This window comes from Bubalus kerabau, chromosome 9 (assembly GCF_029407905.1).
Source record: "Bubalus kerabau isolate K-KA32 ecotype Philippines breed swamp buffalo chromosome 9, PCC_UOA_SB_1v2, whole genome shotgun sequence".
Taxonomy (NCBI): Eukaryota; Metazoa; Chordata; class Mammalia; order Artiodactyla; family Bovidae; genus Bubalus; species Bubalus kerabau.
Window position 1 is genome coordinate 101,078,874 of NC_073632.1, and position 27,412 is coordinate 101,106,285.

The 27,412-nt window shown below is 39.0% G+C and overlaps 1 long non-coding RNA gene across 1 annotated transcript in view; it reads right to left on the reverse strand.

Moving 5' to 3' along the window:
* Positions 1–492: 492 nt before the first annotated feature.
* The window catches only part of LOC129620189 (uncharacterized), a 152,643-nt gene continuing 125,723 nt past the window's right edge, over positions 493–27,412 (reverse strand). Inside the window, exons 5-6 of the long non-coding RNA XR_008698426.1 lie at positions 3,346–3,428; positions 493–1,025 (exon numbers count right to left, since the gene is read on the reverse strand). This is a non-coding gene — a long non-coding RNA (uncharacterized LOC129620189). The remainder of the gene's footprint in view (positions 1,026–3,345; positions 3,429–27,412) is intronic.

A 27,412-nucleotide genomic window follows, 5' to 3' on the forward strand; every position in this document is an offset into this window, starting at 1 on the left:
TGGGGTCACAAAGAGTCGGACACGACTAAGCGACTGATCTGATCTGATCTGATCTGATACATGTATTTTGTATTTTAAGTAAAAATATTTTTTGATTAATCAATAGTCAATCCCTGCTTACAACATGGATGACCAGTGATTAAAGCTCCACACCATTTCACCATTTCAAAAGCATGATTCACGCTCAATGTGATTTGAGTGTGATTCAATTCATTAGAAGTCTGTGACTTCTAATTTCAGTTCTTTAAAGTTGATGCAATGCAAGGCCCCTTGGGGAAGAATATGGAAGGAAGAGTTGATCTCTCAAAAATTTCCTGATAAATTAAATTCCTCTAATTCACACCTAAAACAACAGCAAAACTTTAATAATTTTTTTAAATTCTTATTGAAATATTTTTTGTTTTCATGGGTACAGCAACAATTTTCACAGTTATATTTCACTATATCATATAATGTTTAATTAAGATATATTGTTATAATAACAAACTCCACTAGCATCTACCACTGACTCTTAGATCTAGAAGGAGCCAATGTGGGTGAGATACTAAAAAGGAGCCTACAGCCTACAGTGGGTGGGGCATCAGTCAGTATCTTTTAAAGAAAGAGTTGAAATCATTGGTTAATTTAGTGAGTCAGCTTTGGACATGTCAATTAAAAGAGTTTCTACTGCTTTGAGAGTTTATAGAGCTGTTCCAGGGCATCCAAGGCTTTCCAGAGCTGTTCATGCATTATAGAGGTGGGATGAACCTCTCAAAGATTATACTCCCTACTTTGCTACTGGGAAACAGAGATTCAGAATTCTGCTATTTTATGCTCAGTGTTACAGAATTACGGCACTCCCCACCTCACCCCTCTGTTCTTTCTGAGTGCTGAGTCCTTCCTCTGTGCAATTCGTTTCTGCGATCATATCCTCACCACTTGCCCCAGCATCTTCATCATCTTCTGTAGGGAGTTCATCGTGTTCAGGACCCTCTAAGATATGCTGTAGTGATTTTATTCCTTTGCTTTATTCCTCAGTATCAAGCCTGCATTCAAAATACCATCACTGTTAATTTTCCGTTTTATTTTTAATGAAGCAGCTAAGTTGCATTGATGAGTTTCTTTCACAAGATCATTAAAATTCATAGTTTATCAGGGAATTCTGACCTTTAAGTGTTAAGAAAATGACATGGACTCAATGTCTGTGCCCCTCCCCCCCCCCCCCCCCCCCCGCCAAAATTCATTGTTTAAGCTCTGATACCCAGTGTATTTGGAGGTGGGGCTTTGGGGAGACAAACAGGTTTAGATGAGGTCATGGAGGTTTAAAACTCAACACTCAAAAAACTAAGATTATGGTATCCAGTCCCATCACTTCAGGGTAAATAGATGGGAAAAAAAATGGAAACAATGGCAGATTTTATTTTCTTGGGCTCCCAAATCACTACAGACAGTGGCTTCAGTCTTGTAAGAAACTTGCTCCTTGTAAGAAGAGCTATGACAAACTTAGACAGCACTTTAAAAACCAGAGACATCACTTTGCTGACAAAGGTCTGTCTAGTCAAAGCTATGATTTTTCCAGTAGTCATGTATGGATGACTACTTCTCTGGTGGATCAGATGGTAAAGCATCTGCCTGCAATGTGGGAGACCCGGGTTCGATCCCTGGGTGGGGAAGATCTCCTGGAGAAGGAAATGGCAACCCACTCCAGTACTCTTGCCTGGAGAATCCCATGGACGGAGGAGCCTGGTAGGCTACAGTCCACGGGGTCACAAAGAGTTGGGCACGACTGAGCGACTTCACTTTCACTTTCATGTATGGATATGAGAGTTGGACCATAAAGTCTGAGTGTTGAAGAATTTATGCTTTCAAATTGTGGTTTTGGAGAAGACTCTTGAGAGTCCCTCAGACAGCAAGAAGATCAAACCAGTTAATCCTAAAGGAAATCAACCCTGAATATTCATTGGAAGGACTGATGCTGAAGCTGAAACTCCAATACCTTGGCCACATGGTGTGAACAGCTGACTCATTGGAAAAGACCCTGATGCTGAGAAAGACTGAAGGCGGGAGGAGAAGTGGACGACAGAGGATGAGATGGTTGGATGGCATCACCAACTTGACGAACATGAGTTTGAGCAAACTCTGGGAGATGGTGAAGGACAGAGAAGCCTGGTGTGCTGCAGTCGACGGGGCTGCAAAGAGTCGGACACGAGTTAGCGACTGAACGACAACATCCACAACAATGAAGGTGGAGCCCTGTGATCAGACTAGTAGCCTTCTAGGAAGAGGGGGAGACCAGAGACTCCTCTCTCTTTCTGCCATGTGAGGATACAGCAAGTAGGTGGCCTTCTGCACACCAGGAACAGAGCCCTCACCAAAACTCAACCCTGCAGGCACCCTCTTCTCAGACTTCCTACTCTCCAGAACTATGAGAAATGAATTTCTATTGTTTAAGATACATAATCTAATTGATATTTTGTTAAAGCAGCCCTACCCAGCTAAGAAAACACTAAAATAGTCTCAACGTCATTCAAATTAGCCTCAAAATAGTGTCCCTTAGCAGTCATGGGAAGAAATAGGAAGGCAGGAAGGCCAGAAGGGGCTGACCTAAGCCATTGCCTGAGGGGACAGTGGCATCTCCCACACAGGGGGAACTTCTGTGAGACAATATCACATATTGTGAGGTAACATAAATAGGGTTAAAGCAGCTAACTGTTTTTAGAGAACCAGAAGAAGTTGAGATCCAATAATTTTCAAAATACAAGGTGACCCATTCCCTCATTTCCAAAGCTACACACCGTCTGTTCCTCCTTGTTTGCTTTTTATAATCATGCTTTCTTTCTCACTTGTCTTCATATTTCCATTCCTCCTTTTGGAGGTTTTCACTTAAAGATTTACAGACTGTGCCTTGCACTCTTTGAGGGAGGAGGTGTTACTAAACAGTATATAATAAACACAGAAAAGCCTTAGAAGGAAAATGTGTTTTGATATTAGATGGTAAAGTAATTGCTTATATAAAGGCACATTAATTTAGAGTTGGATGAAAGATCTCAGTGGGAGAAGCAGGCTAAAATCTATGTATATTATGATCGTATTTTTACAAATAGAGAAGTGCAAATATAAATATGTATGCATACACATACACACACATATATATGTGTATATATATACCTACACATTGTATTGAATAAGTGAATGCTAAGAAAGAAAATCTGGAAGAATAAACGCCAAAATGTAAATGTTAATCCCCAAGAAAAAAGGAACTCAGATGAATATATGTTACAAGTATATCAAAACATATCTTAACCCACTACAGATCTTAATATCAGTCTGGTTTCTCTTGTACGCCTTCCAAGGAAATCTACTCACTGAAATACCAAAGCACCATTCATCTCCTGTGTGTAGTCTTGAGGGCATCAGAATCAGTCTTCAGAGTCTGCGTGTTCATAGGTCTGTATAATGGGGAGATACAAAGGTATTAGGGGAAATCATTAGTCAGAATGGAAGTTCACAAAATGTGAAAGATCACATTTTAAAGTCAGAACCAAAAAATATATGTATGTATGTATGTGTGTGTATATATATATATATATATATATATATATATATATATATATCAGATCAGTCGCTCAGTCATGTCCGACTCTTTGCGACCCCATGAATCTCAGCATGCCAGGCCTCCCTGTCCATCACCAACTCCCGGAGTTCACTCAGACTCACGTCCATCGAGTCAGTGATGCCATCCAGCCATCTCATCCTCTGTCGTCCCCTTCTCCTCCTGCCCCCAATCCCTCCCAGCGTCAGGGTCTTTTCCAATGAGTCAACTCTTCTCATGAGGTGACCAAAGTACTGGAGTTTCAGCTTTAGCATCATTCCTTCCAAAGAAATCCCAGGGCTGATCTCCTTCAGAATGGACTGGTTGGATCCCCTTGCAGTCCAAGGGACTCTCAAGAGTCTTCTCCAACACCACAGTTCAAAAGCATCAATTCTTCGGCGCTCAGCCTTCTTCACAGTCCAACTCTCACATCCATACATGACCGCAGGAAAAACCATAGCCTTGACTAGACGAACATTTGTTGGCAAAGTAATGTCTCTGCTTTTGAATATGCTATCTAGGTTGGTCATAACTTTCCTTCCAAGGAGTAAGCGTCTTTTAATTTCATGGCTGCAGTCACCATCTGTAGTGATTTTGGAGCCCAGAAAAATAAAGTCTGACACCGTTTCCACTGTTTCCCCATCTATTTCCCATGAAGTGGTGGGACTGGATGCCATGATCTTCGTTTTCTGAATGTTGAGCTTTAAGCCAATTTTTCACTCTCCACTTTCACTTTCATCAAGTACAACAACCAATAAGACAAAACACAGTATTTCTTCATCCGAATCGTGTGTCAGTCAACTAGAGGCTAACAGAGGGCACTTGCACAAGGTATCAATCTGCCTGGAGCAAATGCTGCTCAAACACAAAAATCTTCTTTGTCAGCACACTGTCAAATTTAGAGAGTAAGGAATTATTAATACAGGGAAAATTTGAGGGTCTTTTATTGATTCATAAAATTTTTCTCAGAAGTGGGCCTAAAGCAAAGCTCGGAAAAGAAGAAGTTTTAAGGCGCTATGAAAGTGTAAACTGAAGTTAAACTGGAACATCACTCTCTCTGTTGGTCCTGGTCCATTGAGCCTATATTGAAAGAATTCCTCCTACTTACCGATGTAGGAAGAGTAAACACGGTGCTGCAGGAGAGATGAGAATAGATAAAAAGAAGGACAGTGTGATACAAGTCTGACTTACAGATGGAGTAGTGTTGATTAGAAGGCAAAGTATTGATATCCTGGTTTTCTTGGTTTTCTTAACCTGTGCTCTCCCTTCAAATAAGGAGAAGGGTGGAAATTCATCTGATTTAATAACAAGTCATCTCGAACAAGATCACAATCAAGTTGCCAACCATTCATTCATCCAACAAATATTTATTGAGGCACTGCCAGGTGCCCAGAGACGTGCTGAGGATGTAATAGACTCTGAGATGTAGTCTTTGCCCTCAGGAATTTAAGTTCAGGGAAGAACTAGTTAAAAGTAGCATTTCTGTAGGAATCACTTTTCTATTTTTTTCTTTTGGTTTTATTGAGACGCAATTGACATACTGCACTGTGTTAAGTTTAAGGTATACAGCAGAACGAATTAACTCATGTATATTGCAAAATGATTACCACAATAAGTTTAGTTACCATCTCTCACTTTATATAGTTACAAAAAGGAAAAAAATACTCCTTGTGATGAGAACTTGGGGATCTATTCTCTTAGCAACTTTCATATATACCATGTAGCAGTGTTAACTATAGTCATGGGCTGTACATTATACCTGCAGTCCTTAATTATCTTATAGCTAGAAGTTTATACTTTTTACCTATTTCAATAACCATTACTGAAACATTTTTAAGTTTCTGTAATATGCTAGGTTCTATGTTTAGGAATACAGAAATAAATAATAATATCTGATTTCTGTCCTGCAGGATATAAGAATCCAGTACCGATTCAGATATATTAACAATCAAACAAGCAAGCAAATAAGACATAAACCTCCAGATTTCATGACACTATAGACTCCATCCTCATCCTTCAACTAGAGACATGCTGAAATACTGAATAAAATAAATCAAAGTTTTTTTAAAAAATGAACTCTAAAGAAAGGAAATTCTCTGATTTCCAATAATTATAGAACTAAAGGATCTTTTAAAATATAAACAAAAAGTTTATAATAACTAATCACATATTTGCTTAAAGCCAATGCCAAAGGAATTAATAGGATTTTAAATTTTTATTTCATTTTTGGTATTTCAGTGAATAAAATCTAAACTCTATAAGTAGAGGGTTATAAATGGGTTCTTTATATGGATAGTTGATATTCATCTAAGCTATTTTTTATCCCCCAAAAATTGCAAACAGCTCTATTTTTCTAATATAGAATACATATCTACATTTCAAATCAAGAAGATGCAGAAAAATGCAAAGAAAATTAAAGAAACCTTTTTAAATTCTAGCACTTAGGGATAACTACTTTTAACTTTCTGGTATATAAACATCCATATTTTTTTATTTGCATTCACTCATTAAAACACAATATGAGCAGATATATTTATTTATACTATTCTTAATTTATAAAAATTTAGTTTCATATAGACCACTGCTTATTAAAATTAGAAATCAAGGAAACCTGTGACAATGAGAGCAACAAGACCCAGATGTTTGAAAATCTGATCATCACCCTGCAGGAGCTGGCACATACCAAGGAGAGGTCAAGAGAGGCCCCTGTCAAACCCAGCAACCCTTTTGAGCTACAGTGAGGTACTAGGCCCTAGCTTTAAGTGAACCCTAGACTTTATTTTTTGAGGCTCCCAAACCACTGCAGATGGTGACTGCAGCCATGAAATTAAAAGACACTTACTCCTTGGAAGGAAAGTTATGGCCCACCTAGATAGCATATTCAAAAGCAGAGACATTACTTTGCCAAAAAAGGTCCATCTAGTCAAGGCTATGGTTTTTCCAGTGGTCATGTATGGATGTGAGAGTTGGACTGTGAAGAAGGCTGAGCACCGAAATATTGATGTTTTTGAACTGTGGTTGTTGGAGAAGACTCTTGAGAGTCCCTTGGACTGCAAGGAGATCCAACCAGTCCATTCTGAAGGAGATCAGCCCTGGGATTTCTTTGGAAGGAATGATGCTAAAGCTGAAACTCCAATATTTTGGCCACCTCATGAGAAGAGTTGACTCATTGCAAAAGACTCCGATGCTGGGAGGGATTGGGGGCAGGAGGAGAAGGGGACGACAGAGGATGAGATGGCTGGATGGCATCACTGACTCGATGGACGTGAGTCTGAGTGAACTCCGGGAGTTGGTGATGGACAGGGAGGCCTGGTGTGCTGCAATTCATGGGGTTGCAAAGAGTCGGACATGACTGAGCGACTGAACTGAACTGAACTGAACCTATATGCAGAGTCCAGCAATGGGAAAAATGGGAAGGAAGATGCTTCTAATCACATAAACTAATCCACAAAGCAGCTTTCTTTTGGGGTGGAGGATGGAGGGTCTTGAATATTGGTATAGTGGAGGGAGATGGCCTGACCTCCATCCATCCTTGCTACTAATCCCCTGCTGCCTAAGGGTCTACCCTCTGCGTGCGTCCCTTTCCTTGATGCCTTTATTCTCTTTGTGAAAGTGATATAATTCATTGTTAAATATTAAAACAATAAAGACCAATGCAAAATGTACAAATTACCTGAAACCCTCCAACCCTTAAATAACCACTGTCAACACTTTGATGAATGTCCTTCTCAGTAGTCCCCTTTACCTATGTACCCAGATAGATATATGTATAGATAAGAGTGAGCAAATATAAGTGTTGTTCTAAAGTCTGTATTTTTTCAGCGAATAATATATGTTGTAAGCTTCTTTCTATACCAGTAAATAAACAGCAGCAGCTAAAAAATAAAATTAGAAATCAAGCATATGTTTTTTGAATTTTAAAATTGCCATTATTCACCAGTTTTTGGGAAAATCATAATGCAAAGCTTATAGAATATATTAAACAGAACAACACAAATAACCAAGCTCATATGATAACTTTATATCCAAATTCATAGGACACAGCTAAAGCTGTACATGGAGGGAAGTACTAGTTTTATATAATGTATATATAAAGGAAAGAACTGATCAGAAGGAAAAAATGGATATAACAAACACTCTTAGAAATAAAAAAGAAAGAATATCATATAAAGAAGTCATTTTAAATGCAAAGATTTACCAAATATTAAGAAATGCTGCTGCTGCTGCTAAGTCGCTTCAGTCCTGTCCGACTCTGTGCAACCCCATAGACGGCAGCCCACCAGGCTCCCCCGTCCCTGGGATTCTCCAGGCAAGAACACTGAAGTGGGTTGCCATTGCCTTGTCCAATGCATGAAAGTGAAAAGAGAAAGTGAAGTCACTCAATCATGCCCAACACTTAGCGACCCCATGGACTGCAGCCTACCAGGCTCCTCCGCCCATGGGATTTTCCAGGCAAGAGTACTGGAGTGGGGTGCCATTGCCTTCTCCGAAGAAATGCTACTCCCTGTATAAAGCAAAACTTTTTGGAGAATAGAAAGGTCAAGCTCTTTAGCTCATTTCATGTAGAATAAAACAATTTTGATAAAAAATAGACAAAGATAATGAAAGACAGGAATATTATAGGTCAACACTTTTCATGAAAAGAGAAGCAAAAAGTCAAAGTAAAATATTAGAAAATCACCACCTCACAGTCCTTAGAACAGCAACTATAGAAAATTGCAAGTGTTGGCAAGAATGTGTAGAAACTGGAACCCTTGTGCCCTGTTGGTGCGAATGTAAAATGGTGCAGTACATATCAGAAATGGTATGGTTTTGATCCAGCAATTCGACTTCCGGGTGTGTATCCAAAGAATTAAAAACAGGATATCAAAGAGATGGTTGTATACCATACTCAGAGCAGTATTATTCACAAAAGCCAAGATGTAGAAAGCAATCTAAGTCTTCATTGATTGAGGAACAGGTAAACAAAATGTACTATACACATACAAAAAAAAGAAGTATTAGCAGTCTTAGAAAGGAAGGAAATTCTGACATGTGCTTTAAAATACAAGGGTCCAAGTGAAATGAGTCAGTCCGTTACAGAAAGACAAGTACTGCATGATTCTACTTATGAGGAACCTGGAGCAGTCACATTTATAAAGACAGAGAGTAGAATGGTGGTTACCAGGACTGACGGAAGGGAGGGATGGCCAATTGTGGTTTAGTAGATACAGAATTTCCATCCTACAAGATGAAAGACTTCCAAAGACTGGTTGCACCACAATGTAAATGTACTTAACAGAGCTGAAGTGTACACTTAAAAATGGTTCAGATGGTAACTTTTATATTATATAAATTCTACCTCAGTTTTTAAAATTAGCATACCAAATTTAACAGTGATGGGCTCAGCCCCACCCAACTCTGTGAACTCATGGACTGTAGCACGCTAGGGTGCTCCGTCCATGGGATTTCCCAGGCAAGAATACTGGAGTGGGTTGCCATTTCCTCCTGCAGGGGATCTAACAAACCAAGGGGTAAAACTAGCATCTCCTGTGTCTCCTGCATTGGCATGCAGATTCTTTACCACTGTGCCACCTGGAAAGTCCCTTAAATGGTATATGACAACCTAGAGGGGTGGGAGTCATGTATGGATGTGACAGTTGGACCATAAAGAAGGCTGAGCACCGAGGAATTGATGCTTTTGAACTGTGGTGTTGGAGAAGACTCTTGAGAGTCCCTTGGACTGCAAGGAAATCCAACCAGTCCATCCTAAAGGAAATCAGTCCTGAGTGTTCATTGGAAGGACTGATGTTGAAACTGAAACTCCAGTACTTTGGCCACCTGATGCTAAGAGCTGACTCATTTGAAAAGACTCTGATGCTGGGAAAGATTGAAGCTGGGAGGAGAAGGGGACGACAAAGGATGAAATGGTTGGATGGCATCACTGACTCAATGGACATGAGTTTCGGTGAACTTCAGGAGTTGGTGATGGACAGAGAGGCCTGGCATGCTGAAGTCCATAGGGTCACAAAGAGTCGGACATAACTGAGTGACTAAACTGACTGAGAGGAGTGGGATGGGATGGGAGGTGGGAGGAAGGTTCAAGAAGGAGGCGGGATATGAATAGATATGGCTGATTTATGTTGATGTATGGCAGAAAACAACACAGTATAGCAAATCAACTATCTCCAAATAAAAATAAATTAATTAATTAATAGAAGAAAATTAAGAGCAGCAGAAATGATAAATATCTGGGTAAATATCAAGGATTATTTTTTCTCCTCTCAAGTTCATTATAATATCTTTGATTGCTGAAAAGCAAAAATTATAACACTGGAGTTGTCAATGCATGTAGATGTAATATTAATACATGTGCAAACTGTAACATGAAGACCCAGGGGAGAGTAAAGGAACCTATTTAGTTCTAGGAGTTCTATCTACACTGTGTTTGAAGTGCTAAAATATTCAAAACTTATATGAGAAAAACTTCAAAATCATCAATTATAAATTTAAACATGAACAAAAGGAAAATTTAGATATGTACTATAATCTCAAACAAATGCTTAAAAGATACAAAAGAGATTAGTTAATGTGAAATATTAAAATAATTTTAATAATCCAAAAGAAAGCAGGAGAAGGAAAACCTACAAGCAAGAGGACAAAGTGTAAACTTCAATCTCATCAATACCAATATTTTTATTAAGTTTAAATGATTAATGGATTTAACATATCAAATGAAGGACAGAAACTGCCATATTCAGTTTTTAAAAGACCCAACTATATGCTGTCTAAAAGATACGTATTTTAAATATTAGCACATAAATGGGCTAAACATTTTAATGGGAAAAGAGTAGTTATATTAATATTAAAGTTAACTTCAGAGCATGAATATGACTAGAGATAAAGAAATACATTAAATAATGGCCAAAAAGTTCTGCAACAATAAAACAGCAAACCTAAATGAGTATTGACCTAACAACAGACACCAAAACACACTGACAAAAAAGAAAAGAGAAAAGAAAGAGGAAATTTTAAAATCTACAAATTTGAAGCCTTCAGCACTCAAAGGAGTTATTTTGATAGAACAGAGACAGAAAATTAGTAAAGGTATAGAAGCCATGAACAAACAGCTTGCTCTAATCAACACTTACAGATAATTCATCCTACAATAGCAGAATACACATTCCTTTTGGGTGAACGTGGCATAATCACTAAGACAGATCATACTCTGGGTTATAAAATAAACCTTACATTTAAAAGGATAGGAACCACATAAAATATGTTTGCTGTCAATAATTGAATTGAACTTGAAATCAGTTACAGAAAGACAGCTTCCCAAATTTGGAAATCAAATAGCACACTTCTAAATAATAATAATTCATGGGGCAGAGTAGAAGCTATAAGTGAAATTAGAAAAAATTGGGGGTTGAATGAAAATATCAATTGTTTTTGTTCACTCACTAAGTCCTTTGTGACTGTCTGTGACCCCATGGACTGCAGCACCCAGGCTCCTCTGTCCTCCACTATCTCCCAGAGTTTGCTCAAATTCATGTCCATTGAGTTGGTGGTGCTGTCTAATTACCACATCCTCTGCCACCCTTTTCTCCTTTTGCCCTCAATCTTTTCAAGCATCAGCTTCTTTTCCAAAGAGTTGACTCTTGGCATCAGGTGGCCAAAGTATTGGAGCTTCAGCATCAGTTCTTTCAATGAATATTAAGGGTTGATTTCCTTTAAGATCAATGGGTTGATCTCCTTGCAGTCCAAAGGACTCTCAAGAGTTTTCTCCAGTACCACAAGTTGAAAGCATCAATTCTGCAGTGCTCGGCCTTCTTTACGGTCCAACTCCCACATCCATAAATGAATACGGAAAAAACGGTAACTTTGACTATATGGACCTTTGTCAGCAAAGCAATCTCTCTGCTTTTTAATACACTGTCTAGAATATTACAAGTGTATGAGAAGCCTTTCTTCCAAAGAGCAAGCATCTTTTAATTTCATGGCTGCAGTCACCATCTGCAATGATTTTGAAGCCCAAGAATGTAAACTCTGCCACTGTTTCTCATTTTTGCCTATCTATTTGCCATGAAGTAATGGGACCAGAAAGATGATGCTGTGAAAGTGCTGCACTCAATATGCTGGCAAATTTGGAAAACTCAGCAGTGGCCACAGGACTGGAAAATGTCAGTTTTCATTCCAATCCCAAAGAAAGGCAATGCCAAAGAATGCTCAAACTACTGCACAATTGCACTCATCTCACATGCTAGTAAAGTAATGCTCAAAATTCTCCAAGCCAGGCTTCACCAATACGTGAACTGTGAATTTCCAGATGCTCAAGCTGGTTTTAGAAAAGGCAGAGGAACCAGAGGTCAAATTGCCAACATCCCCTGGATCATCAAAAATGCAAGAGAGTTCCAGAAAAACATCTATTTCTGCTTTCTTGACTACACCAAAGCCTTTGACTGTGTGGATCACAATAAACTGTGGAAAATTCTGAAAGAGATGGGAATACCAGACCACCTGACCTGCCTCTTGAGAAACCTATATGCAGGTCAGGAAGCAACAGTTAGAACTGGACATGGAACAACAGACTGGTTCCAAATAGGAAAAGGAGTACGTCAAGGCTGTATATTATCACCCTGCTTATTTAACTTATATGCAGAGTACATTATGAGAAATGCTGGGCTGGAAGAAGCACAAGCTGGAATCAAGGTTGCCTGGAGAAATATCAATAACCTCAGATATGCAGATGACACCACCCTTATGGCAGAAAGTGAAGAGGAACTCAAAAGCCTCTTGATGAAAGTGAAAGAGGAGAGTGAAAAAGTTGGCTTAAAGCTCAACATTCAGAAAACGAAGATCATGGCTTCTGGTCCCATCACTTCATGGGAAATAGATGGGGAAACAGTGGAAACAGTGTCAGACTTTATTTTTGGGAGCTCCAAAATCACTGCAGATGGTGATTGCAGCCATGAAATTAAAAGACACTTATGCCTTGGAAGGAAAGTTATGACCAACCTAGATGGCATATTCAAAAGCAGAGACATTATTTTGCCAACAAAGGTCTGTCTAGTCAAGGCTATGGTTTTTCCAGTGGTCATGTATGGATGTGAGAGTTGGACTGTGAAGAAAGCTGAGCACCAAAGAATTGATGCTTTTGAAGTGTGGTGCTGGAGAAGACACTTGAGAGTCCCTTGGACTGCAAGAAGATCCAACAAGTCTATTCTAAAGGAGATCGGTCCTGGGTAGTCTTTGGAAGGAATGATGCTAAAGCTGAAACTCCAGTACTTTGGCCACCTCATGCAAAGAGCTGACTCATTGGAAAAGACCCTGATGCTGGGAGGGATTGGGGGCAGGAGGAGAAGGAGATGACAGAGGATGAGATGGCTGGATGGCATCACCGACTCAATGTACATGAGTCTGAGTGAACTCCGGGAGTTCGTGATGGACAGGGAGGCCTGGTGTGCTGTGATTCATGAGGTCACAAAGAGTTGGACATGACTGAGTGACTGAACTGAACTGAACTGAACTGAATGGGACCAGATGCCTTGATCTTAGTTTTTTGAATGTTGAGTTTTAAACCAGCTTTTTCACTCTCCTCTTTCACCCTCATGAAGCTCTTTAGTTCCTCTTCACTTTCTGACATTAGAGTGGTATCATCTGCACCTCTGAGGTAGTTGACACTTCTCCCTGCATTCTTGATTCCAGCTTATGGTTCATCCAGCCTGGCATTTCCCATGATGTACTTTGCATATTAGGTAAATAAGCAGGGAGATAATATGCAGCCTTGTTGTACTCCTTTCCCAAGTTTGAACCATTCAGTTGTTCCTTGTCCAGTTCTAACTGTTGCTTCCTGACCTGCATACAGATTTCTCAGGAGACAATTAGGTGGTCTGGTTATTACCATCTCTTTAAGAATTTTCCACAGTTTGTTGTGACCCACACAGTCCAAGGTTTTAGCCTAATCAATAAAAAGAGAAACAGATATTTTTCTGGAATTTCCTTGCTTTCTCTAAGATCCAAAGGATGTTAGCAATTTGATCTCTGGTTCCTCTGCTGCTGCTGCTAAGTCGCTTCAGTTGTGTCCGACTCTGTGCGACCCCATAGAAGGCAGCCCACCAGGCTCCCCCGTCCCTAGGATTCTCCAGGCAAGAACATTGGAGTGGGTTGCCATTTCCTTCTCCAATGCATGAAAGTGAAAAGTGAAAGTGAAGTCGCTCAGTCGTGTCTGACCCTTAGCTACCTCATGGACTGTAGCTTACCAGGCTCCTCCATCCATGGAATTTTCCAGGCAAGAGTACTGGAGTGGGGTGTCATTGCCTTCTCGATCTGGTTCCTCTACCTTTTTCTAAAGTACCTTGTACATCTGGAAGTTCTCAGTTCACATACCGATGAATCCTAGATTGAAAGATTTTGAGCATAACCTTGCTAGCTTCCCAGGTGCTAGTGGTAAAGAACCCACCTGCCAGTGTAGGAGATATAAAAGAGGAGGGTTCAGTCCGTGAGTGTGGAAGACCTCCTGGAGAAGGAAATGGAAACCCACTCCAGTATTCTTGCCTGGAAAATCCTATTCAAGGATAGCCTGGTAGAGCAGCCTGGCAGGCTATAGTCCAGAGGGTTGCAAAGAGTCAGATACGACTGAAGCAACTTAGCACTTCTAAGCACTTGCTAGGAAGTGAAATGAGAGCAATTTTATGGTAGTTTGAACATTCTTTAGCATTGCCCTTTCTTTGGGATTGGAATGAAAACTGACATTTTCCAGTCCTATGGCCACTGTTGAGTTTTCCAAATTTGCTGACATATTGAATGCAGCTCTTTAACAGCATCATGTTTCAGGATTTGAAATAGCTCAGCTGGAATTCCATCACCTCCACTAGCTTTGTGCACAGTAATGCTTCTTAAGGCCCATTCACACTCCAGAATGTTTGGCTCTAGGTGACTGACCACACCATCCTTGTTATCCTGGCCATTAAGACCTTCTCTATATAGTTCTTCTGTGTATTCTTGCAACCTTTTCTTAATCTCTTCTGCTTCTGTTACATCCTTACCTTTTCTATCATTTATCATGCCCATCCTTGCATGTAATGTTCCCTAGATACCTCCAATTTTCTTGAAGAGCTCTCTAGTCTTTCCCATTCTATTGCTTACCTCTATTTCTTTGCATTGTTCATTTAAGAAGACCTTCTTATCTCTCCTTGCTATTTTCTGGAACTCTTCACTCAGTTGGGTATATCTTTCCCTATCTCCTTTGACTTGCACCTCTCTTCTTTTCTCAGCTATTTGTAAAGCCTCCTCAGACAACCACTTTGCTTTCTTGCATTTCCTTTTCTTTGGGATGGTTTTGGTCACTGCCTCCTGTACAATGTTACAAGCCTCCATCCACAGTTCTTCAGGCACTCTGTCTATCAGATCTAATTCCTTGAATCTATGTGTCATAAGGGATCATAAGGGATTTAATTTTGGTCATACTTGAATGTTTAATCATAAGGGATTTAATTTTGGTCATACTTAAATGGCCTGGTAGTTTTCGCTACTTTCTTCAATTTAAAACTGAATTTTGCAATATGGAGCTGATGATCTGAGTTGCAGTCAGCTCCAGGTCTTATTTTTACTGACTGTATAGAACTTCTCCATCTTTGGCTGCAAAGAATATAATCAATCTGACTTCAGTATTGACCACCTAGTGATGTCCATGTGTAGAGCCATCTCTTGGGCTGTTGGAAAAGAATGTTTGCTATGACCAGCATTTTCTCCTGACAAAACTCTGTTAGTCTTTCCCTGCTTAATTTTGTATGCCAAGGCTAAACTTGCCTGTTATTCTTGGTATCACTTGACTTTCTACTTTTGCATTCCAATCCCCTAAAATGAAGAGTATGTCTTTTTTTCATGTGAGCTCTAGAAGGCTTCCCTGGTGACTCAGATGGTAAAGAATCTGCCTGCAATGAAGGAAACCCAGGTTCAACTCAGGGTAAGGAAGATCCCCTGGAGAAGGGAATGGCAACCCACTCCAGTAATCTTGACTGGAGAATCCCATGGACAGAGGAGCCTGGTGGGCTACAGGCCACAGGTCACAAAGAGTTGGACACAATGGAGTGACTAACACTTTACACTTTTTCCTCACTAGAAGATATTGTACATCTTCATAGAATATTAATGCAAAATATCAAAACATGTAGGATGTAGATAAAGCAGTGTTTAAATAGATGTGGCACTGAATACTTACATTAGAAAAAAAATATCTGAAATCAATGACCAAATTCTGTATTAAGAAACTAGAAAAAGAGATTTTCCTGGTGGTCCAGTGGTTAAGAATCTGCCTTGCAATGCAGGGGCCATGGGTTCAATCTCTGGTCAGGGAACAAAGATCCCACATGCAGCAACTAGGAACCAATGCAGCCAAATCAATCAACAAAAAAAAAATTTTTTTAAATAAAGTAGAAAAAGAAAAGCTAATTATTAATAAATCCAAATCAAGCAGGATGAAAGACATAATAAAGATCTGAGAGGCAATCAATAATAAGATTCAGACAGAGCAAGAGAGAACATCAATGGGAAGAATAGTTAGAAATCAATAACCAAAACATATACATTTCTATTCTGGCTATAACAGACTAGCTTGTACTACACTAATCATCCCACAAAAAGGAACAGTATAAATAAGCACAATACAAATAAAATGTTTTTGCAATGAAGATGAATTATCAGAGAACTATCAGATTACCCAGAACCTGCGAGTTCAGGATGCTGGAGAAAAGGGAGTGAAATTCGCATTATCCCAACATTCTGTGCCACTTTCCTCTCAGCTCATCTAACAATCTCAGTGTGCTGCAGGACTTGCAGCCTGAGAAACAGGGGATGGAACTTAGTAGATCACTTACTTTGCTTTACTGTACAAGAGTGGGGAAATTCTGAGGGCAGTGATACACATTTTTCTCAAACAGCAGTTGCTGCTGCTGCTGCTAAGTCGCTTCAGTCATGTCTGACTCTGTGCAACTCCATAGCAGTAAGCCCTAGTTTTCAAGGTGGGATCTAGGTTAGTGGTATGTTCTTTTATTGACTTTTTGCTCCTTTCCTATCTCACTTTCTCTACTTCCTTCTTGAAATTTCAAGAATTACCACTGAAAAATACCACCTGAGACCACGTAGTTTTCTCAGTGTTTGATTTTCAGGGACCCTAAAATATCAATAACTCTGTTAGTAGCAAACAGTTAAAATATAAATTTTGAACAATGTAATCAAAACGTAACCTAATAGAAATACATAGAAACCACAAAGACAGAGAGTACTATTTAGAAATGTATTTTTAAATTTCTAAACTTAGCACAATTTTTGTATCTGTTGCTGATTTCTAACTTCATTTCATTCTGATTAGAGAACACAGGCTTTAAATCCTTTAAAGCATTCTGTGTTTCACTTTACAGCCTAGCATGTGGTCAATTTTGGTAAATGTTCCATGTGTATCTGAAAGGAATTCACATACTATGTTTTGCAATGTGGTGTCCTGGATGGGATCTTGAAACAGCTATAGTACATTAGGTAAAAATTAAGGAAATCTGAATAAAGCATGTGATGCCATCCAACCATCTCATCCTCTGTCATTCTCTTCTCAACCTGCCTTCAATCTTTCCCAGCATCAGGGTCTTTTCTAATGAGTCAGTTCTTCGCAGCAGGTGGCCAGAGTATTGGAGTTTCAGCTTCAGGATCAGTCCTTCCAATGAATATTCAGAACTGATCTCCTTCAGGATGGACTGGTTAGATTTCCTTGCAGTCCAAGGGACTCTCGAGAGTCTTCTCCAACACTACAGTTCAAAAGCATCAATTCTTCAACGCTCAGCTTTCTTTATAGTCCAACTCTCATATGCATACATGACTACTGGAAAAACCATAGCTTTGACTAGATGGACCTTTGTTGGCAAAGTAACGTCTCTGCTTTTTAATATGCTGTCTAGGTAGGTCATAGCTTTTCTTCCAAGGAGTAAGCGTCTTTGAATTTCATGGCTGCAGTCAGCATCTGCAGTGATTTTGGAGCCCCAAAAAATAAAGTCAGCCACTGTTTTCCCATCTAGTTGCCATGAAGTGATGAGACCAGATGGCATGATCTTTGTTTTCTGAGTGTTGAGTTTTAAGCCAACTTTTTCATTCTTCTCTTTAACTTTCAACAAGAGGCTCTTTAATTCTTCTTCACTTTCTGCCATAAGGGTGGTGTCATCTCTGTATCTGAGGTTATTGATATTTCTACTGGAAATCTTGATTCCAGCTTGTGCTTCATCTGGCTTGGCATTTTGCATGATACTCTGCATGTAACTTAAATAAGCAGGATGATAATATAAGGCCTTGACGTACTCCTTTCCTGATTTGGAACCAGTATGTTGTTCTATGTCCAGTTCTAACTGTTGCTTCTTGACCTGCCTGCAGATTTCTCAGGAGGCAGATAAGGCGGTCTGGTATTCCCATCTCTTTAACAATTTTCCACAGTTTGTTGTGATCCACACTGTCAAAGGCTTTGGCATAATCAATAAAGCAGAAATATATGTTTTTCTGGAATTTCCTTGCTTTCTTTAAGATCCAAAGGGTGTTGGCAATTTGATTTCTGGTTTCTCTGCCTTTTCTAAATCCAGCTTGAACATCTGGAAGTTCACGGTTCATGTACTATTGAAGCCTGGCTTGGAGAATTTTGAGCATTACTCTGCTAGTGTGTGAGATGAGTGCAATTGTGCAGTAGTTTGAGCATTCTTTGGCATTGCCTTTCTTTGGGATTGGAATGAAAATTGACCTTTTCCAGTCCTGTGGCCACTGCTGAGCTTTCCAAATTTGCTGGCATATTGAGTGCAGCACCTTCAAAGCATCATCTTTTAGGATTTGAAATAGCTCAACTGGAATTCCATCAAATCCACTAGCTATGTTCATAGTGATGCTTCATAAGGCCCACTTGACTTTGCATTTCAGGATGTCTGGCTCTAGGTGAATGATCACACCATCCTGATTATCTGGGTCATGAAGATCTTTTTTGTATAGTTCTTCTGTGTATTCTTGCCACCTCTTCTTAATATCTTCTGCTTCTGTTAGGTCCATACCATTTTGTCCTTTAGTGTGCCCATCTTTGCATGAAATGTTCCCTTGGTATCTCTAATTTTCTTGAAGAGGTCTCTAGTCTTTCCCAATCTGTTGTTTTCCTCTATTTCTTTGTATTGATCACTGAGGAAGACTTTCTTATCTCTCCTTGCTATCCTTTGGAACTCTGGGTTGAAATGCTTATATCTTTCCTTTTCTCCTTTGCCTTTTGCCTCTCTTCTTTTCTCAGCCATTTGTAAGGCCTCCTCAGATAACCATTTTGCCTTTTTGCATTTCTTTTTCTCGTGGATGATCTTGAACACTGCCTCCTGTATAATGCCACGAACCTCTGTCCATAGTTCTTCAGGCACTCTATCAGATCTAATCCCTTGAGTCTTTTTGTCACTTCCACTGTACAATCATAAAGGATTTGATTTAGGTCATACCTGAATGGTCTAGTGGTTTTCCCTACTTTCTTCAATTTAGTCTGAATTTGGCAATAAGGAGTTCATTATCTGAGCCACAGTCAGCTCCCAGTCTTGTTTTTGCTGAATGTAAAGAACTTCTCCATCTTTGGCTGCAAAGAATATAATCAATCTGATTTTGGTACTGACCATCTGATGATGTCCCTGTGTAGTCATCTCTTGTGTTGTTGGAAGAGGGTATATGACCAGTGCATTCTCTTGGCAAGACTCTATTAGCCTTTGCCCTGCTTCATTTTGTACTCCAAGTCCAAATTAGACTGTTACTCCAGGTATCTCTTGACTTCTTATTTTTGCATTCCACTCCCCTATGATGAAAAGGACATCTTTTTTGGGTGTTAGTTCTAGAAGGTCTTGTAGGTCTTCATAGAACCATTCAACTTCAGCTTCTTCAGCAATACTTGTTGGGGAATAGACTTGGATTACTGTGATACTGAATGGTTTGTCTTGAAAACAAACAGAGATCATTCAGTCATTTTTGAGATTGCACCCAAGTACTGCATTTCAGACTCTTTTGTTGAGTATGAGGGCTACTCCATTTCTTCTAAGGGGTTCTTGCTCACAGTAGTAGATATAATGGTCATCTGAGTTAAATTCACCCATTCCAATCCATTTTAGTTCACTGATTCCTAAAATCACAGCCCCACCCACCAACAGAAATTGGATTAAAGATTTAGTGAGCATGGCCCCACCCATCAGAACAAGACCCAGTTTCCCCCACAGTCAGTCTCTCCCATCAGGAAGCCTCCATAGGCCTCTTATCCCTATCCATCAGAGGGCAGACAGAATGAAAACCACAACCACAGAAAATTAATCAAACTGATCACATGGAGCACAGCCTTCTCTAAAGCAATGAAACTATGAGCCATGCTGTGCAGGGCTACCCAAGATGGACAGATCATGGTGGATTGTTCTGACAAAATGTGGTCCACTGGAGAAGAGAATGGCAAACCACTTCAGTATTCTTGCCTTGAGAACCCCATGAACTGCATGAAAAGGCAAAAAGGTATGACACTGAAAGATGAATTCCCGAGGTTGGTAGGTGTCCAATATGCTACTGGAGAAGAGTGGAGAAATAACTCCAGAAAGAATGAAGAGACGGAACCAAAGCGAAAATGCCCAGTTGTGGAAGTGCTTGTGAGGAAGTAAAGTCTGATGCTATAAAGAGCAATATTGCATAGGAACCTGGAATGTTAGGTCCATGAATCAGAGGAATCATTTCAGTTCAGTCACTCAGTTGTGTCCAACTCTTTGCAACCCCATAGACCACAGCACACCAGGCTTCCCAGTCCATCACCAACTCCCGGAGTTTACCCAAATTCATGTCCATTGAGTCAGTGATGCCATCCAATTTCAATATTCATTATTTGAGGCAATCATTGAGATTATGTTAAATTGGCTGAAGGATAAACACAACAACCAAAAGAACAGAACAGAAATCTTAGAAACAGACCCACACAAGCGCAGCCAACTGACTTTTGGCAAAGGTACAAGAGCAACTGAATGGAAGAAAGATAGTCTTTTCAACAAGTGGTGCTGGAGCAATTGGATATCCTCAGGCAACTAATAAACCTCTACCTAAATCTCACATCTTATACAAAAATTAACTGCAAATTGATCATAAATTTACATGTAAAACTATAAAACTGTCAGAAGAAAACACAAGATAAAATATTTGGGACCTAGGGCTTATTTAAGAGTACTTAAATATGACACCAAATACACAATCTATAAAAGAAAAAAATCAACAAACTGCAGTTCATCAAAATTTGCAACTTCTGCTCTGTGAAAGATCCTGTTAATAAAATGAAGGGATTTACAATGAACTGAAGATTATGTGCACAAACTACATATGTGACAAAGGACTCATTTTTATAATGTACAAAACTCTTAAAGCTCAATAGTAAAACGAACAATCCAATTAGAAAAGGGGTATATCATATCCGGTAACACTTCCCCCATGAGGATACATAAATGGTGAATAAACGCAAGAGAAGATGTTTGCCATCACCAGGGATAACAGTAAATACAAAGAAGGACTGTGACGAGTTATCATCACACATCTATTAAAATAGCTGAAATAAAGTGGCAACATCACATCCTGGTGACAATGCAGAGAAATGGATTTCTCACAGCTGGTAGTAGGAACACCAATGACACAGCTACCTTGAAAAAGAGTTTGGCAATTTCTTTAAACACAAAAAAGGGTTTACATTTACAACTTAGCAAACCCACTTACACCCAACAAACACTCTTATGCATTGTCTCAAGAGAAATGAAAACTTAAATGTTCACGCAACAACTTTAGGTGGATGCTCAACTGATCCATATCTGGGGAAATCATTTGGCTCCCCCAGATAATATAGCATTCCTATGATGGTAGCTTCTCAATTCCAAATGCGGGTTCTATTAATAGTTTACCTTCACATTGCCTGCCTACATGCTTAATCTCTCAGTCGTGTCTGACTCTGCGACCCTATGAACTGTAGGAGCCTGCCAGGCTCCTGTGTCCAGGAGATTCTCTAGGTAAGAATACTGGAGTGGGTATTCCTTTCTCCAGGGGATACTCACAACCCAGGGATCAAACTTGGGTCTCCCGAATTGCAGGCGATTCTCAACCGGCTGAGCCACCAGGGAAGCCCCGACATCTCATGGCTGAAATCAGACTTTCCATTCTCCAAGATTTGTCACCATGGGCTGAATTCACACAGGTCAGAATGAAAGACTCAGTTCATGAGAATTTTAAAAAAAAACCTTGCTTAAAATGAGATAGTGCTTGTAAAACTTTTTCTAAAAAGAAAAGGAGAATAAGAAGGACATATTTGGAGAGACAAAATGGCAACTGTTCTTAGAGAATAATATTCTAAATATATCGGCATATTGTCTTCCAAAATAATTCCTTAATGGCCACAATGAGTTAGTACTATTAGTCTGAACTTTTGAAGTTTTGTCTGGGGGTAATACCGTCTGAGTACCTCCTCTTTCCTCATTGAAATGGTCAGGAATATAACGGTCTGAGAAGGAATAGAAGATTTAGCAAGGCTGCAGACTATGTCATTTATTCCATGTTCAAAAGCAATAGTAGAAAGGAAGCCAGGAAGATGTCTTTATTCTTCTGTGAGAATTCTATTGTTCATCCTGTTCTAATTATGAAATCTGAACTTGAAAGGATGAAAGGGAAGCTCAATCAGTAGTATAAAAGTGTATCTTCTCTAGAAATGGTTCTTAACAATTTTAACGGCAGGCTTATCTATCCTGGACTGACTGACCCAATAGTTAAAAGTAATATTCTATAATACTGAAAACAGTCTGCAAAGCTGCATTTCTTGATTCATTTATGTTTCAAATTATAAGGCTGTATGGCAGAGAAAACACCACTAATCTTTCATGACTGTGAGGTGGTTTAACTGAAATGTTATTGTGAAAACAAATTTCTCAGGTACAGAAAAAAAAAATATGCTGTGCCATTTCCTCAATTCAAAATGAATTCATTTAGTTCTTAATCACAGAAAAGAAAAAAGCTCTCCAAATTGAACAAAAGGAAATGTAGGGGATTTCCACAAAAGAGAATTTTAAAATAAAATGAGTAAAAGGCTTCAAGAATACTTTCATTCCTCAGAGGCCCACCAGGGAGTTAATAGGAACTGTGGCCACAGCAATCCAGAATTAATATCTTACATTTGGAAAATCAACATGTTTGGGAATCTGAAAAGAGGACAGCTACGTGAAATGAAATCATCTTGGGTCATTATGTGCCTACAACATTCGCCCCACTCAGGCACACTCAGACATATGTTAAAGACATAACTGTCTCTACCTCCATTTGAGACTCTTTTCAATAAATGAAACTCCAACCGCAAAAGCAGTTGACAATGTGAAATTACAAAAAAAGCTGTCAGAAGGCCTGTGTGGGAGATACATTCGCCATAAGCAAAAGGGCTAGGAATCTGAGAAGCTTTTTAAATGGATTCAGAGACCTTTGGAAAAAAAAGGTCTCCTTCTCCAGTAATTGAATTTGACACCAATGTTCTTTGGATGCTAGGGCTGTACAGGGTATTTTCCCATCCACATCTAGGCTAAATTGGAGATGGTGACCTCTGATAGACTAGAGCAATCCAGGAAGTAATAGAAACCTCACTTCATAGAAACTAGTGACAGGTTGGGATTAAATGCTGGGCTGGCCAGGAACAGTCCAATTCCTTTTTAGGGAGCCCACAGGCTTCCAAAGGAATGGAGGTTTTAAAAATCACTATAAATTCTTCTTTCTCCAACTTGCTTTAACTAAATCGAACATTATAATCTAAGGTCACCTCAGATTTAGAACATAGGCAAGCCTTAAATCCAAATGAGATGTTCTTGCTTTCTAAATTCAATACATTTTACAGAATTCAGTAAAAGTTGATTAGGACTAGGGCATTTACCCAGAGTTTATATATAAGGATGTTCCCTCAACTGTTATCTCAAATAGTGGGGAAAAAAAAAAAAACAACCTAAGTTTGCAAGAACAAGGGATTGATTAGGATAAGGTATGTCATAAAATGGAAGTTTATGATATAATTTGAAATAGTCATTTTCTATAAGTTTCCAATGTACCCCATTGTGTTCAACATCTGTAGACACTACAGTGTGATCGCCGTCAGAAGTCTAATTAACATTAGTCACCATACAGGTGACCCACTTCCCTATTTTTCTCACCTCTAACCTCTTCCTCTCTGGTTACCACTAATTTGTTCTATTTTTTTGTTTTCGTTTTGTTTGTTCTATTTTTTTAAGACTCCACATATGAGTGACATCATATGGTATTTATCCTTCCCTGACTTATTTCACCCAGCGTAATACTCTCAAGGTTTATCAGTGTTGTCAGAATTCCATTCCTTTTTACGGCTGAGTAGGACTCCATTGTGTGTATATGAGTTCAGTCGCTCAGTTGTGTCGGACTCTTTGCAACCCCATGGACTGCAGCACACCAGGCCTCCTTGTCCATCACCAACTCCCAGAGTTTATTCAAACTCATGTCCTTTGAGTCGGTGATGCCATCCAACCATCTCATCCTCTGTCGTCCACTTCTCCTCCCACCTTCAATCTTTCCCAGCAGTGTGTGTGTGTGTGTGTGTGTGTATCACGTTATCTTTACCCATTCAAGTGTCAGTGGACACTTAGACTGTTTCCATATGTTGGCTGTTTTAAATAATGCAGAAATGAACATAGGGATGGATATGTCTTTTCAGATTATTGTAGTCATGTTCTTTGGATAGATACACAGAAGTGCAATAGATCATTACAGCAGTGTTTGTCTCCTATTTCTTAACCCTTTGAGGACTTTTGGTACTGTTTTCTGTAGTAGCTGCACCAGTTTACACTCCCATGGACAGCGTACTAGAGCTCCCTTTTTTCCACACCCTGTATAACATTTTGCTGTTGCTGCTGCTAAGTCACTTCCTGGTCTTTTTGATAACAGCCATTATAACAGATGTGGGGTAACATCTCATTGTGATTTTGATTTCCATTTCCCTGATAATTAGTGATGCTGAGTATCTTCTCATATGCCTCTGGGCCATATGTATGTCTTCTTTGGAAAGATGTCCATTCTGATCATTTTTTAAATCAGGTTATTTGTTTTGTTATTGTTGAGTTGCATGAATTCTTTATATATTTTGGATATAAATCATTTATCCAACATATAATTTGCTAATATCTTGTCACATTCAGTACATTGCCTTTTCATTTTTATGATGGTTTTCTTCATCCCACAGGAGCTTTTTAGTTTGATATAGTCCCATTTGTTTATTTTTTATTTTATTCCCCTTGCCTTTGGAATCAGATCTACAAAGACATATCTAAGACTGATATCAGTGAGGGTACAGCCTGCCTATGTTTTCTTCTAGGAATTTTATGGTTTTCAGTCTTACAGTAAGGTCTTGTATGGTATAAGTTACTGGTCTAGTTTCATTCTTTTGCATGTGACATTCCAGTTTTTCCAAGACCATTTATTGACAAGATTGTCCTCTCTCCAGTTTCTGCTCTTTGATCCCTTGTCATAGACTAACTGTCCATATATCAGTTCAGTTGCTCAGGCGTGTCCGACTCTTTGCGACCCCATGAATCGCAGCATACGAGGCCTCCCTGTCCATCACCAACTCCCGGATTTCACCCAGACCCACATCCATCGAGTCAGTGATGCCATCCAGCCATCTCATCCTCTGTCATCCCCTTCTCCTCCTGCCCCCAATCCCTCCCAGCATCAGAATCTTTTCCAATGAGTCAACTCTTCGCATGAGGTGGCCAAAGTACTGGAGTTTCAGCTTTAGCATCATTCCTTCCAAAGAAATCCCAGGGCTGATCTCCTTCAGAATGGACGGGTTGGATCTCCTTGCAGTCCGTATATAAATGGGAGTATTTCTAGGCTCTCAGTTCTGCTCCACTGATCTGTGCGTCCGTTTCTGTGCCAGCAGCATACTCTTTTTACTACTATAGCTTTGTAGTTTAGTTTGAAATCAGGGAGTGTGGTACGTCCAGCTTTATTCTTCTTCCTCAAGATGGGTTTGTCTATCCAAGGTCTTTTGTCACTCCATTCAAATTTTAGAATTCTTTCTTCTAGTTCTGTAAAATATGTCATTGGCATTTTGAGGAATTACATTGAACCTGTAGATTTCATTGTGTAAAATGGACAGTTCAGCGATATTAATTATTTTAATCTATAAACATGAAATTTTTCCAATTTGTTATCTTTTCAATTTCTTTTATCAGTTCTTATAGCTTTCAGTCTAAAAGGTATATTTTAAAATAATATTTAATTAAATTTCTCAAGTTATATTATTATGAAAGAGTGAGAATGATGTACATAATGCATACATATATATGTACACATGCATATAATAAAACATAAGAAATGATAATCACTAGGCATCAGATTACAAATGTTTCTTATGTTTTTTATTGCTTTATATTTATTTATTTATATAAATTTTTCCTCTGATCATGATCATTTAACTGGTACTGAACTTGCCTTCCCAACAATTATGAAAATGGACAAAATAGAGGCACTGACAAACAGGTAGTACAAGATGCAGTCCTTTGGAGAGGGGAAACATCTAAGTCCAACTGTTGCTCCACAACTGCCCTGGTTTTCTGCCTAATTGTATTCTTTTATAGTTCAGGAAGGTGAGGAGACAGATATTGGAATTCCAGGCTGCGGAAGCAGGGAGAATTTTCAGAGCAGGGTACATAAGAAAAGAGAGTTTTGTGTGTGTGGTGGAGAGGAGTCTTTTGAGGATTCACTTGAGTGTTAAGCTAAGGACTGGACTGATTGTTAATTTTGAAACATGTAAAATATCATGTATGAAATGAGATGCCAGTCCAGGTTCGATGCACGATACTGGATGCTTGGGGCTGGTGCACTGGGACGACCCAGAGGGATGGAATGGGGAGGGAGGAGGGAGGAGGGTTCAGGATGGGGAACACATGTATACCTGTGGTGGATTCATTTTGATATTTGGCAAATCTAATACAGTTATGTAAAGTTTAAAAATAAAATAAAATTTAAAAAATAAAAAAAAAAAAAGGGTGAGATTCTGCAAGACCACACAGAGATGGCCTGCTACAAGGCTGAGAGCTAGCCAATGATACCTGAGGTTGTGCAGTGTTAGGAGATATTGGAGTGCCATCTCAATGTAATCAAGAAACTATACACTGAGTACAGTGGACATTCAGCTGACAGTAACCATGTGCTATAGTAAAAGGTACACCATACAATTTGGCCCCAAACTGAAATAGACCAATCTTCACAAATAATAAAAATAATTCTAACAGGATCAAAATAATTTAACTGAATTTAAGATCTTCCAAGAAAAAAAAATCCATCTTTTACAGCAAGATGATATAACCCATAATCTCTACAACATATTATTCTGTCCAGTATATATTCCAAAATTAGTAAGAATGCAAAGAAACAGGAAAATTTGACCCAAGAGATAGAGAAAAAATAGTTAATGGCAATAGGTTTCCAAATATCCCAGTTGTTGGACACAGCAGATAAAACTTTAAAGCCACTATTACAAATATATTTAAGGTCTTAAAGGTAAATATGATTATAATGAAAAATGATCCAAATTTAGCAGAGAAGTATTGTAAAAAAATAATTAAATGTAATTTCAATATAAGAAGTGTACAATATATGAAATGAAAAATTCACTGGATGGGCTTCATTGGAGAATTGGAGCAGCAGAAGAAAGAGGAGCAGAGAAAAGTGTCTGTGAGTTTGAAAAAAGATCAGTGGAATTTATCCAGTGTTAAGGACACAGAAGAAAAATCAAAATAAATGAATAGAACCTCA